The 12674-nt window shown below is 38.4% G+C and overlaps 1 protein-coding gene across 4 annotated transcripts in view; it reads left to right on the top strand.

Moving 5' to 3' along the window:
• Positions 1-12674, top strand: part of HHLA2 (HHLA2 member of B7 family) — a 184299-nt gene that overhangs the window by 112562 nt on the left and 59063 nt on the right. Inside the window, exon 1 of one of the 4 annotated variants that reach the window (XM_065539229.2) lies at positions 12077-12186. The exons of the other annotated variants lie outside the window; for them this stretch is intronic. The gene's annotated coding sequence lies outside the window, so the exon portion shown is untranslated. Of the gene's footprint in view, positions 1-12076; positions 12187-12674 lie in introns of those variants that run through there. 4 annotated transcript variants of the gene reach the window in all.

Below are 12674 nucleotides of genomic sequence, written 5' to 3'. Positions count from 1 at the left end.
GTCAAAGACTCAGGTGTAAGTGATTTATTAAAATAGTGCTCTTAGAAGAAACCAATTAGTGGTAGGGAAAGCCAGAGTGATGGGTAGGTTAGGAATATAAACCAGGTGAGTCAATAATAGGAAAAACATGGTTTGCTGGGGCTTCCAGGAAATAAGCTTCTCTCCTTAACGAGAAGTGCTGGTGAAGCTCCAGTTCTTTTCATCTGAGTTTAGTGGTGTGTGATGTCAGGCTGAAACATCTACAGCCACTTCGTTACCACGAGGGAAGCGAGGTTGTGTATAAGGTAAACCCGCAGGAGGCAAAGCAGAGACGTGAGGCCTGGTGATGTATGTCCTGGGTAGACCTGGCCAGAGGCTCCCAGAAGCCTCAGTTATATTTCTCAGAAGATTTCCTTTGTTCCAGGATATTGCTCTTATTGCTTGTAACAGAAATCTAAATTCCCAAACACTTTATTTTAATAATGCTGTCATATTTATCTAAATGTGCTTTAATCTTGGAATTGAGAGTAATCAAAAATGACTAATGACATCAAATATTTACGTTTAGCTTCTAACACAGCTGAAATATTTCATAGCAGTACAATGAAATGAGAGAATTTCCTTTCACACTGGAAAGGAAGGAATTATACATGCACAAATATCTCTTCTAATTTATGTCTTCTGATCTTGGAGTTAGTCTCCTTAAAATTTGAGTGTGAGGAGACCGAGGCCCTCCAAACCAATTTTCCCCATTGAATTTAGCTTTTTATTTTATATGCAAAACAACATTATATCCTAAGTGTGCTTTGTAGATTACATTTCTAATTCTTGTTCATTCTTGTGCTTTTAGTGTTGCATGCTCTGACATAGTTCTGCAAGCTGTCTTTGAAAAGCTTTTTACCTCTTCTTTTTACTGTTCTTTTGTCTTCCCTGTGAATTCCAGAGACATGACTGCAGAAACAGATGACTGAATACTAAGTATGTATAGGTTCTATTTTCCCGCTTTTATTTACTTTTCTGAGGATTCCAAACACATTTGTTGTTTTTGAGGCATTTGCTTTCTTCTAGAATTACCTTCTTGCAGTCTTTTTTGTTAAGGTAACTCCTATTCAATTCTTACCCCTTATTTTTTTCACCACCACAATTTTCCTCCCCTACCCCCAATTATTTCAATTGTCCTTGTCTCTTATATTCCTGTTTTCTCCCCTAGGCTAATTTGAGAGACTACCTTGTTTCTCTTTCCCTTTTGGAATTTGAGGGTGGCCCACGGTAGTTTCAATCTGTTTGGCATATTCTTGTAATCTTTTCTCATAAGGATTCTACTCCTTTCTCCCTCAACTCAAGCAGCCTCAAGGTTATCTTGCCTCCTCCTTTCTTCTCGGAACCAAGCAGCACATTTTAGTTTTCACTTCTTCCTGCTCGCTACCTTGACTCTTCTATTGTTTCTCTCCTGCTTCTAAGTTGGTTTCATCTGAGTGACTTGCATTTACCAACTATTGCCTGTGAGCTCAGTGGTTTGTGTGCTGCCTGTACAATATAAAAGGTAATCCACATAACTGAGCTGAGGTATTGGGTTGGTATTCTCATTTTATAAGAAAGTTGAGATGTGCAATAGTTTAGGAAATAAGACAAGTAACAATCTAGATTTGATTTCTGTGTTGCTATTTATATTCACCATCTAATTCATACAAGAAGTTACACTTGTGAGTTACATAGATCTGATTTTTGTAGTAGGGAAATAAATATTAACATGAAGATTAAACAGTCTGACTTTGACATGGTATATAAATGAGTTTGAAAGAGAAAATATCTGATTTCATTTTCTGTTTTGTTGTAGTAGGAGGGTTAGTCATTCGATAAGAGGTCTGAAATAGCATAATGCCTGGAAACCATAATTACTGGAACCTGTGAATATTTTACCATCCAGGGTTCAACCTCCTACCCCTTATTCTCCTGACAGTATGCTGAGACAGATATTTTATTGACTAACATCTCTCTCAACATTTTCCCTTGCTAATTGCACTTTGATTGGTTCAAATTCCATGTGGGGATTCCTTGATTCTGACAATCCAAGACATTCAGCTGTCTTCAAGTCAAGTAATTGACTTTTTTGAATTAGTTTTCAGTTTCATTTTGTTTTCCCCAATTCAAGTTGGAAACACTTCCTTAGTATTTCCTTGCTACATGGGCTTTAGCAAACGCTACTTTACTCTCCTTCCAGCTACTCAGGAGGCTGAGGCAGGGGAATTGCTTGAACCCGGGAGGTGGAGGTTGCAGTGAGCCTTTTCCTAGTTTTATTGTTGGAGGCCTAACTCACGGGAGAGATTATGCAATACAGTTCTGAAGTCAAGGGGGAAGAGGTAGGAAGGGAGAGGAGAAAAGAAGTCCCTTGAGGGCATTTACTAGAAAAGCCTCCTGGTGCTGCCTTTTCTGTTCTGGGCTGGCTCTCTCCTTGAAAACAGCACACACTAACAGCAAATAAAAAAAATCCTGGAATCAGTATGCTCTGCTGTCTTTTGTGGGGAAGTCAAAGCATCTTCTTTTTCTTCTCCACCCATGTCCCACCTCTTTGTTGCTTGTTTAGGCAAAAAAGTAAAATATTTCTTCCCCTTATTTGGCATTCAACTGCTTAATTCAGTTATGTCTTGGTTCTGAGTTTTCTGTATCAACTTTTCCTAGACTATGGAAACTTTAGATCAACAGATTCAATCCTGTCTTCATTTTAGAAAAGTTTTCTTATATTTTATTTGTGTATCAACTCCTTGATTTGATAAGTTCTTGACTTTAGGGACCAATATCAATTATCCTAATACTGTGTCATTGATGTGCTATAATGTAACCTCATCTAATTGCATTCAATTTATGTTCTATAGCTCAACTTCATCTAGTGCATTCATCTCTTTAAGCTGAATTCATCAAGATATCACAAATCTTCCTCTACTTTGGCTTTCAGTGATATCACTTCTGTACTTTGCTAGCTCTACGTTCTTATTAGTTATCTCTAGAAATTTTAGTCCGTATTTTGTTTCCTCATGTCTACAATCCTCTTCTCATCCTATTATTTTGTTTAGCTTGTTTTTGAGTGCTTGTTTTGTTGTGTACATATCCTGGGCATTAATTTCTAATATAAAACATATAATTATTGTGTATATGTTTTCTAGAGGGTATAGACCTAATATAAGTGAAGGTTTTCTTTCTGCTCTTTGAACTGTTTTATTCCAGGTTGGGCTTTATTTTATTTTTTGGTCATTTGCATGCCATTCCTGTACCCCACCTCTTTTGGACTATAGTGTATATTATGTAGCACGTCGTTTTTTTATTTTGCTCAGTCAGTAGCTAGGTAATCAAACCAGTTCTGACACAGTAGGTGTGCGATGGGCTCTTGATTTTTTTTTCTCATTTTGTGTGAGACCTATAATCCATTATTGCAACCACCATTGCCACCACCTCACAGCAGGTGACTCTGATGGCTGGGTATGTTTTGTTCTCTCATTTGCTTAGGCTGAGTTATTGGCAGAGGTGGAAATAAACTTTTTGTTAGATAATCGAACTGACTTTCATTTTTGGACCTACTGAATATCACATTCCAGTGTTTGCAGCATTTAGTTGGGGGTGTGTATACACGTGTGTAGTGTTCTAAAGGGGAATGCACTGGGGTTTTGAGTGACTTCTCCCTGTTCAATGTATCATTGTATAAGCTATGCTCCCATTGTCGTGATCAATGCCATTGTTGATGTTCCCATTTGTTTCCTACTACTCCCCAATCAAGAAAGAAAGAAGAAAGATTTCTCTCCAAATTTAGGCATTGTATTAGTTTCCTCAGGCTCCTTTAACAAACTACCACAAATATGGTGGCTTAAATTAAGAAAAACACATCCTCCCATAGTTCTGAAGGCTAGAAGTCCAAAATCAAGGTGTTGGCAGACCCACACTTCTGAAGATTCTAGGGGAGAATCCTTCCTTGCCTCTGCCAGCTTCTGGCGACTCCTGGTGTTCCTTGCCTTGTATCAATATAATTTCAGTCTCTGCCGCCATCTATGTGTCTTTTCCTACCTCTCATAAGACTTAGAACACAGCCTAACCCAGTATGATTTCATCTCAGTCTTTACCTTAATTGCATCTACAAAGAGCCTATTTTCAAATAATCTCCCATTCTGAGGTTCTAGGTGGATATGAAATTTTGAAGAACAACTAGTCAATCTGTTACAAATATATTAGAGCTTTCAGGGCTTCAGCAACACACCACAGATTTACTGTGTCTGAGAGTGGGCCTCACCTCCCTACTAACAGCCTGTTCTGCAGATCCCTGATCTCTCTAGATTTGGTAAATTGTTCCTTCAGCCCAGGATGATAGGGTACTTGTCCATGTTGCTAGTCTTGAGGGTACAGCATCATTCTTGTTAGTTTCACTTAACCCTGCCTACAGCTGTATAAATAGTCACATTAGTAAACTATTCATGATTGCTACAATATGTTGTCATATTTGCTGCCTGAGTAGGATTACTGGTTGATTTTGCATCCTTGCCTTATAATTGATTTTAAAGGGACTATTTCTAATGTTTCCCCAGTGAAGATTCTGTTTTTATAGCGTTTTCAGACATATTCTTTGTCACATTAAAGCCTTTTACTCATCAATGATGATGAGTAAATTTCCAAAATGAGGAATTTACAATAACTTTGTACATTATCTATTTTTTTCTGCATGTATTCAGAAGATTGGTTTTTCAACTCTAATCTGCTTTATATGCTTTTAGCGTGGGTTTTCTAGAAAACAGAGCCTGAAGCAAGGATTAAAATGCTTATGCTTTATTTGAGAGGTAAAAACTCAGGGCTGTGAGAGAGAAGGAAAACGGAAGCAAGGCAAGGGAAGATGGGCAGCTTTGTAAAGGGACAGATTACCATGCTGGCTACTGCTTCACGAGTAGTCAGACAGACACCCAGCAATTCTCTTGGTCATAGCTAGCATTCATCAGTGTGAAGGACTTTTCTGAATGAGAATATAGAAAACTGTGCCTCACAGTCCTCCACGGGAGGAAAGAAGATGGGGGATTCATCTGCCCAGATCTAGTCCCTCCTGCTGGTTAAAATTTACCTCACAGGAAATAAACAGCTCCATATATCCCAATGTCATCATCTAGTCCCTTTAATAGCAGCTCAGGGTGCCAAGTCCCATGCCCTGCTGTATAGAGTTCCATTCCATTCCAGAAGTATCAGGAGGGACCAGACACTCCAGGTATGTGCCTGGTTGGCTCAGCTCTGGGTGGTGGCCAAGGAGGAAGGCTTGGTACTCTCAGGGCAAATGACTCAACAGAGCCTCACAGTGACAGTTAAGGTCAGTGACACATTTGAGCCAAGGGAATCTGAGGCACACAAGACTTCGGTCTGATACATGTGATAAATCACATTTATAAATCTTCTAATGCTAAATATTCTTTGGATTCCTGGAGAAAATCCAACTTGGTCACTGTGGCAGCCCTGAAAATGTGGGCTCACATCTCCTGCTGCGGGCAGTGTGGGCCATTGCAGCTCTAGGTGCTGCTCTCTGGTCATCGCCACCTTTGTGTCATGGCCATGACTGTCTCAGCCGATGCGCCACCGATTATTCCCTCAGTGATTGAGCACAGTGGCAAGGCTAACAAGGGACTTCTCTAACGGATGGCTTTGGTGCCAGGGCTCGCCAGTCATCTGACAAAACTTTCTTAGAACTGCGGCAAGCCTGATGTTCCTTTCACTCCATTTCCGCCCTTCCTCTCTCCTTTAACATCTCAGTTGGAAAGTTCTGCTTTCCCCCTTTATCCTTCACAGGAATTTTCCTCACTACTATCCCTTGAACATCGTGTCCCATCTTGGTGTCTGCTTCTTGGAGGACATGATTAGCAGTCATAATACATTATCTGTTTTAATATGGTTAGATGTAGTTTACGACATTTTGTCCAGATTTTCATATCTCTTTTCCTGAGTGAAATAGATTATCTTCTGTCCTCATACAGTCTTTGTCTGGGTTTAAATAATACTGTCCTTGAAGTTTGGTAGAATGTGTCTGGAAAACCATCCGGACCTGCTCGAGCTCTCCCTCTCTCCCCCTGTGTGTGTGTGTGTGTGAGGGTTTTAAACCGCTGTCCAATTTCTTTAATAATTACAGGACTCTTTAAGATTTCTATTTTGTGTTTATCTCAGTTAAGGAAAGATTCTTAGAAAACTGTTTTTAAATCCACTGGCAGAATGTTGCTGATAATATTATCTTTTCACATTTCTGCTTTATCTGTAGTTATGCCAACTTTTTTATCATACTACATTTTCTCACTTAATTTTACCAGAAGTTTGTCTATTGTCAATTTGTAGTCTTGTTAATCAATTTTTGACTTTAACGTTTTCCATTGTATATACATATATTTTTTCTATTTTATTTCCACTATTATATTTTCCTGCTACTTTTTTGAATTTTTCTTTTTTTTTTTTTTTTTTGACAGAGTCTTCCTCTGTCACCCCGGCGAGAGTGCAATGGCATGATCTCGGCTCACTATAACCTCCACCTCCCAGGTTCAAGCAATTCTCCTGCCTCAGCCTCCCAAGTATCTGGGATTATAGGCACCTACCACCATGCCTTGCTAACTTTTGTGTTTTTAGTAAAGACAGGGTTTCACCACATTGGCCAGGCTGGTCTTGAACTCCTGACCTCAGGTGATCTGCCCGACCCTTTTTAAAAAAATTTTTCTAACTTAGATTTTATACTTATTTAATATATGCTTACCTTTATTCCTTTTTAATACAAATGCTTGACTAAATTCTCCTTAAGACTGCTTTTATTGTATTCTACCTCTTTGCATACATTGTGCTTTTTCATTTGGTTCTGAGTAATAAACCATTTTTATTTTAGAATAATTTTAGAGTTACAGAAAAGTTGTGAAGGTATTATAAGAGTTCTTGTTGGCTGCGCGTGGTGGCTCCCACCTGTAATCCTAGTACTTTGGGAGGCCGAGGCAGGTGGATCATGAGGTCAGGAGTTCAAGACCAGCCTGACCAACATGGTGAAACCCCATCTCTACTAAAAATACAAAAATTAGCCAGGCATGGTGGCAGGCACCTGTAATCCCAGCTACTCAGGAGGCTGAGGGAGGAGAATCACTTGAAACCAGAAGGCGGAGGTTGCAGTCAGCCAAGATCGTGGCACTGCACTTCAGCCTGGGCAATACGAGCAAAACTGTCTCAAAAACAAAAAAAGAGTTCTTGTTAACTTTTGCCCAGCTTCCCCTATGTTAACATCTTATATACATGGTTCATCTGTCAAAACTTAAGAAATTAGCATGGTACAATATTACTAGCTAAACTACAGATTCTATTTGAAGGTCACCAGTTTTTCCAGTAACTTCCTTTTTCTATTTCAGGATCCAATCCAGAATACCACAATGCATTTAGTAGTTAGGTCTTTTATTTTTTTATTTTCAATTTTAATTTTTGTGGGTGCATAACAGGTATATATATATATATATATATGTATGAGATACATGAAATGTTTTAATACATGCATGCAGTGTAAAATAAGCACATCACGGAGAATGGGGTATCCATCCTATTAAGCATTTGTCCTTTGAATTACAAATAATTCAATTACACTCTCTAAATAATTTTAAAATTTACAATTAATGTTATTGACTATAGTCACTCTGTTGTGCTATCACATAATAGGTCTTATTTATTCTTTCTAACTATTTTTTGTACCCATTAACCATCCCCACCTTCCCCACAACCACCACTACCCTTCCCAGCCTCTGATAACAACCCTTCTACTCTCTAGACCCATGAGTTTAATGGTTTTGATTTTTAGATCCCACAAATGAGTGAGAACATATGATGTTTGTCTTTCTGTGCCTGCCTTATTTCACTTAACATAAGAATCTCCAGCTCCATCCGTGTCATTGCAACTAATTGGATCTCATTCTTTTTTATGGGCTGAATAGTACTCCACTGTGTATATGTACCACATTTTCTTTTATCCATTTATCTGTTGATGGACACTTATGTTGCTTCCAAATCTTAGCTATTATAAACAGTGCTGTAACAAACATAGGAGTGCAAATATCTCTTTGATATACTGATTTCCTTTCTCTTGGGTATATACCCAGCAGTGGGATTGCTGGATCATACAGTAGTTCAATTTTTATTTTTTTTAGGAACCTCCAAACTTTTCTTCATAGTGGTGTACTAATTTAGATTCCCACCAACAAGGTATGAGAGTTCCCTTTTCTTCACAACCTTGCCAGCATTTGTTATTGCCTGTCTTTTGGATAGAAGCCATTTTAACGGGGGTGAGATGATATCTCATTATAGTTTTGATTTGCATTTCTCTGATCAGTGATGTTGAGCACCTTTTCATATGCCTGTTTGCCATTTGTACATCTTCTGAGATAGGTCTATTCAAATCTTTTGCCCATTTTTAAAAATTGGATTATTAGATTTTTTTCCTATAGAGTTGTTTGAGCTCCTTATATAGTCTGGTGATGAATCCCTTGTCAGAGTGGTAGTTTGTAAATATTTTCTCCCATTCTGTGGGTTGTCTCTTCACTTTGTTGATTGTTTCCTTTGCTATGCAGAAGCTTTTTAACTTGATGTGATCCCATTTGTCCATTTTTGCTTTGGTTGCCTGTGCTTGTGGGGTATTACTCAAGAAATTTTTCCCCAGACCAATGTCCTGGAGATTTTCCCCAGTGTTTCTTGTAGTCATTTCATGGTTTGAGGTCTTAGATTTAAGTCTTTAATCCACTTTTATTTGATTATTGTATATGGCAAGAGATAGGGTTCTACTTTCAGTCTTCTGCATATGGATATCCAGTTTTGCAAGCCCCATATATTGAAGAGACTATCTTTTCCCCAGTGACTGTTCTTGGTACCTTTGTTGAAAATGAATTTATTGTACATGTGTAGATTTGTTTCTGGGTTTTCTATTGTGTTACACTGGTCTATGTGTCTGTTTTTATGCAAGTACCACACTGTTTTGACTATTATAGCTCTGTAGCATAATTTCAAATCAGGTTATGTGATTCCTCCAGTTTTGTTCTTTTTCCTTAAGATAGCTTTGGTACCAGTTAGGTCTTCTTAGTCTTCTCCAAACTGCAAGTTTCTCCTTTTTCGTTTTTTTTTTTTTGTGACCTTAACAGTTTTGAGGTATAATGGTCAGGTAATTTGCAGACTGTCTTCAATTTGGCTTTGTCTTATCTTTTTCTCATTATTAGACTGCGGTTGTGGGTTTTGTGGCAGAGTACTACACAGGTGTAGTGCCATTATCATGTGTAGGGATACATAATAACAACATGACTTACTGATAATGTTAATATCAATCACATGGTTAAAGTAATGTCTGTCAGGGTTTTCCATTATAAAATTACTATTTTTTCCCCCAATCTCTGGTTGTTAGAACTAAATGACTAAATCCAGCCCACACTCAAGGGGAGGGGAATTAAGCTGCCCCACCTCTTGGAGGCAGGTAGTATGTGTATATATATTATTTGAAATTATTTGGTATGGAAAAAAAGGTATGCATTCAACCATTTATGCACATTAGTGGATTATTTATATTACATGGATTTTTTTATTCTTTGGGTTATAATCCAATATTATAATTTATTTTGCTGCTTAAAATTTCTAGCTTTGGTCATTACGGGCTGTTTGAAGTTGATGCCTGTGTCCTTTTGACATAGCCCTACTTTTTAAAAATTAGCACTTTCTTTCTTTCTCCTCCTCATGACTCCTCAAATTTGTATTCTTATACCGTTTATATTTATCTAGATCAGAGAAAAAATATTTTTCCAGAGAGAAATTTTAGGCTAAATTAATAAAAGATGTTATGTTAGTCCCAGTTTTGATATTTATAGGAAAAATAAGTCTTACATGAATAAAAAGCAATTATACATTTTACATATTACCTTCAGGGGAAAAATACCCAAAGAATTCAAAATTCATCAAAAATATCTGTTAATATGTTTGTGTTATTTTCATCCATCATATTCTGTAGAGGTTAATGACATATTGTTCCCCTCTTATTGGAAAAAGTCAGCTGGTTTAATTGTTAATTTTTTTGAAATTTCTTGGCAAGTCAGAGTAATTCATTTGGATTATCAAGAGAAATGTTCATAGTATAATGATCTGAATTCTGATTCTCACAAGTCATTAATCACTGAAACTGAACTGCATCCCACATCCACATTGGCAGTGAGAATAAATTTGCTTGTTTGTTATGATTATGGATTTGATTTCTCATCTCAGCACTTATAGAACTGGATGCCCTTCTGGTGCATCTCAAGGCTGATTTGAAAGCTTGAGAGACCATTGAGAATTGGATTTGGGGAAGATGTGAGTACTTGCTATACTATATTTTACTCTATGTGTATAAATTCCTTGAACAGAAAATTTTTAATACAACATTTAAAAGACATATTCAGTCATCATCTTTAGCACAAATGAAGTTTTGGCAAATGTATGCAGATATTCCTACACAAAAATACTATTTTTTGCATAAGCTTTTACCCTTCACCAAAATGCACTATAAATCTAGTAGAGGGTTATAACTTATAGACCCTCCATGTTGTTTTAAAGAAATACAGAATTAAGAACATTTACAGAAATCTGTTGTTTCTCACTTTACCAAGTGTAAATAGGGGTATGTGTCTGTATGTAGCATAGGTACTTAGGTATTAGAAATTGTTCTACTCATAACAAACTTATGGTCTTTTTTCAGCAGTGTGATTTGCAAGTTGTAGAGAACAACGCCTGGGAAGCTTGTCTTTCTGTGTTTTCTAATAAGCCTGTAATCATTTTGTTAAGCCCCTTGGGATGGCCTTTGTCTAACCTGCCTCTTGAGTAATCCCAAGTACTGGCACAACTTGACAAATAATAATTAAAGACACATGTAAATATGCCAACTAAATTTGGACCTATGTTTAATGCTTACTTATTTAGTGCACAGTGAAATATTTAAAGTGATGGCTAACATTTTGAAAACATCGTGTAATATCAAGCATTAGGTATTATTTACCCAGATATAAGAAGGAGAACATAGAGATTCAAGTGAGAAGAGCATCCTGGTAAATCAGCCTGTGCCAAAATTACGGATGAAATGAGCTGGATTCTTGATACTACCTTCAAAAACCCTCCAACTTTTCTAGAGCGAAGCTCTAGAAAAAGCTTATCCCTTTTCCTAGATTTAAGGTTGGGTATTGGGCACGAGAAAGAGTGTAGCTTTCAAGATTGGTCTTTTCCATAGTTGAGAACTAGAAACTGAGCTGGAGAAACCACACATGGTATATACACATTTGATTGCAGTAACTAGGGCCTGACATAGATTTGATTACTTCTATTTTAATCTAAAGAGATGTCTATGTCCCCAAACTAGTCTACTCTACATAATAGCAGAGAAAATGGACAAAACACAGATGTTTTGGTAAGCATATCACTCACTTGGTATGAACGGAAGTGTGCAGATGTACTGTAGCGGTGTGTCAGTGCCTGCTTAACAGTTCTTGTTCTCTTTTCTGCCACATTGCAAGAAACCACATTTCCCAGACTGCCTTTCCCTCTGGCTTCTGTGTATGTTCGGCCAATGGCAGGCACAGGCAGAAAACGGGAGGGCTGGAGGAGAGGGGAGGGAAGACGCCACGTTCCCCCTACTCACCATTCTCACTTCCTGAGGTGTCCTGGCAGAGGCTGCCTCTCTTCTGCATCCTCTTAGTGGCTCTAAATCCCCCCAGACAATCCTGACTGCCAACAATACCTTCTTCTGTTGTCCCTCCAGCCTTGTGGGTTGTAGCAGCTTCTTTGTTACTGCTAATTTCTGGATTGCTTCACTCACCGCTATTGCTTCCCAGCTATCACCCACATGGCCAAGTTTCTGTAAGATAATAAATTTCTTCTTTATCAAAAACCTGTGGTGTTTCTACTCCCTGGCTGGACCTTGTAGACTACTAGCTATGTCAAGGGACGGGGATCAGTATGAACAGTAGGTCCTGTTGATGTCCTGCCCAGATCCCCTTTTCTAGGCAGGTGCACTCAAACTCCAGCTGCTGTGAGTGCTGGCTGCTAATGACTTTTGTATGCACTCTTTTCCAGAGACTTACCTTTGCCCAGAGATGCCTGGGAAGCTATGATGTTTCCCCGGGGGCAGCCCATGCCCAACAACAGACTGATTTGAGGACAAGCTGGCCCCTTGCGGCAAGGGTGAGCAAGTCTGTGGTGTCACTCAGGTTCCAGTGCTCCTCATGCTATGAGATAGAGACCAGATCTCAGCCAAGCTCATTTTTTGCTTGGCATCTTCCCTTTCTCTGTCCTACTTCCTTGATTCCTTACAGTTTTCTCCTGAAAGCTCACCCTCAGTAATTCCACTGCATGATATTCACCATTTCTGGCTCTGCCTCAAGGGAACCTGAACTAAGCGTATATTTTACAGAGGGAATGGAGAAAATCTGTTTAATCTGGTAAGATGGGGAAATGGAGGTTGTGAACACAGTTTCAATATAGTGATGACGAAACTAAAAAAATGTAACAGCTGAACATTCTTGAGGAATGAACAGTTGTGGGAGGACTCCACGTTTTGAAATTAAGGCGAAAAGTGGTGCCTTACCCAAATTAAGGTCTGGAGAGGCTAGTTTTCCTGGCAAAAGGACAATGCTGTACTTCTGACCAGTGTAATGTGGCATTCCGAGAGT

Source organism: Macaca fascicularis, chromosome 2 (assembly GCF_037993035.2).
Source record: "Macaca fascicularis isolate 582-1 chromosome 2, T2T-MFA8v1.1".
NCBI classification, from domain to species: Eukaryota; Metazoa; Chordata; class Mammalia; order Primates; family Cercopithecidae; genus Macaca; species Macaca fascicularis.
Note: the sequence above shows the minus strand (reverse complement) of the source record. Positions and strands in the feature narration are given on the sequence as shown.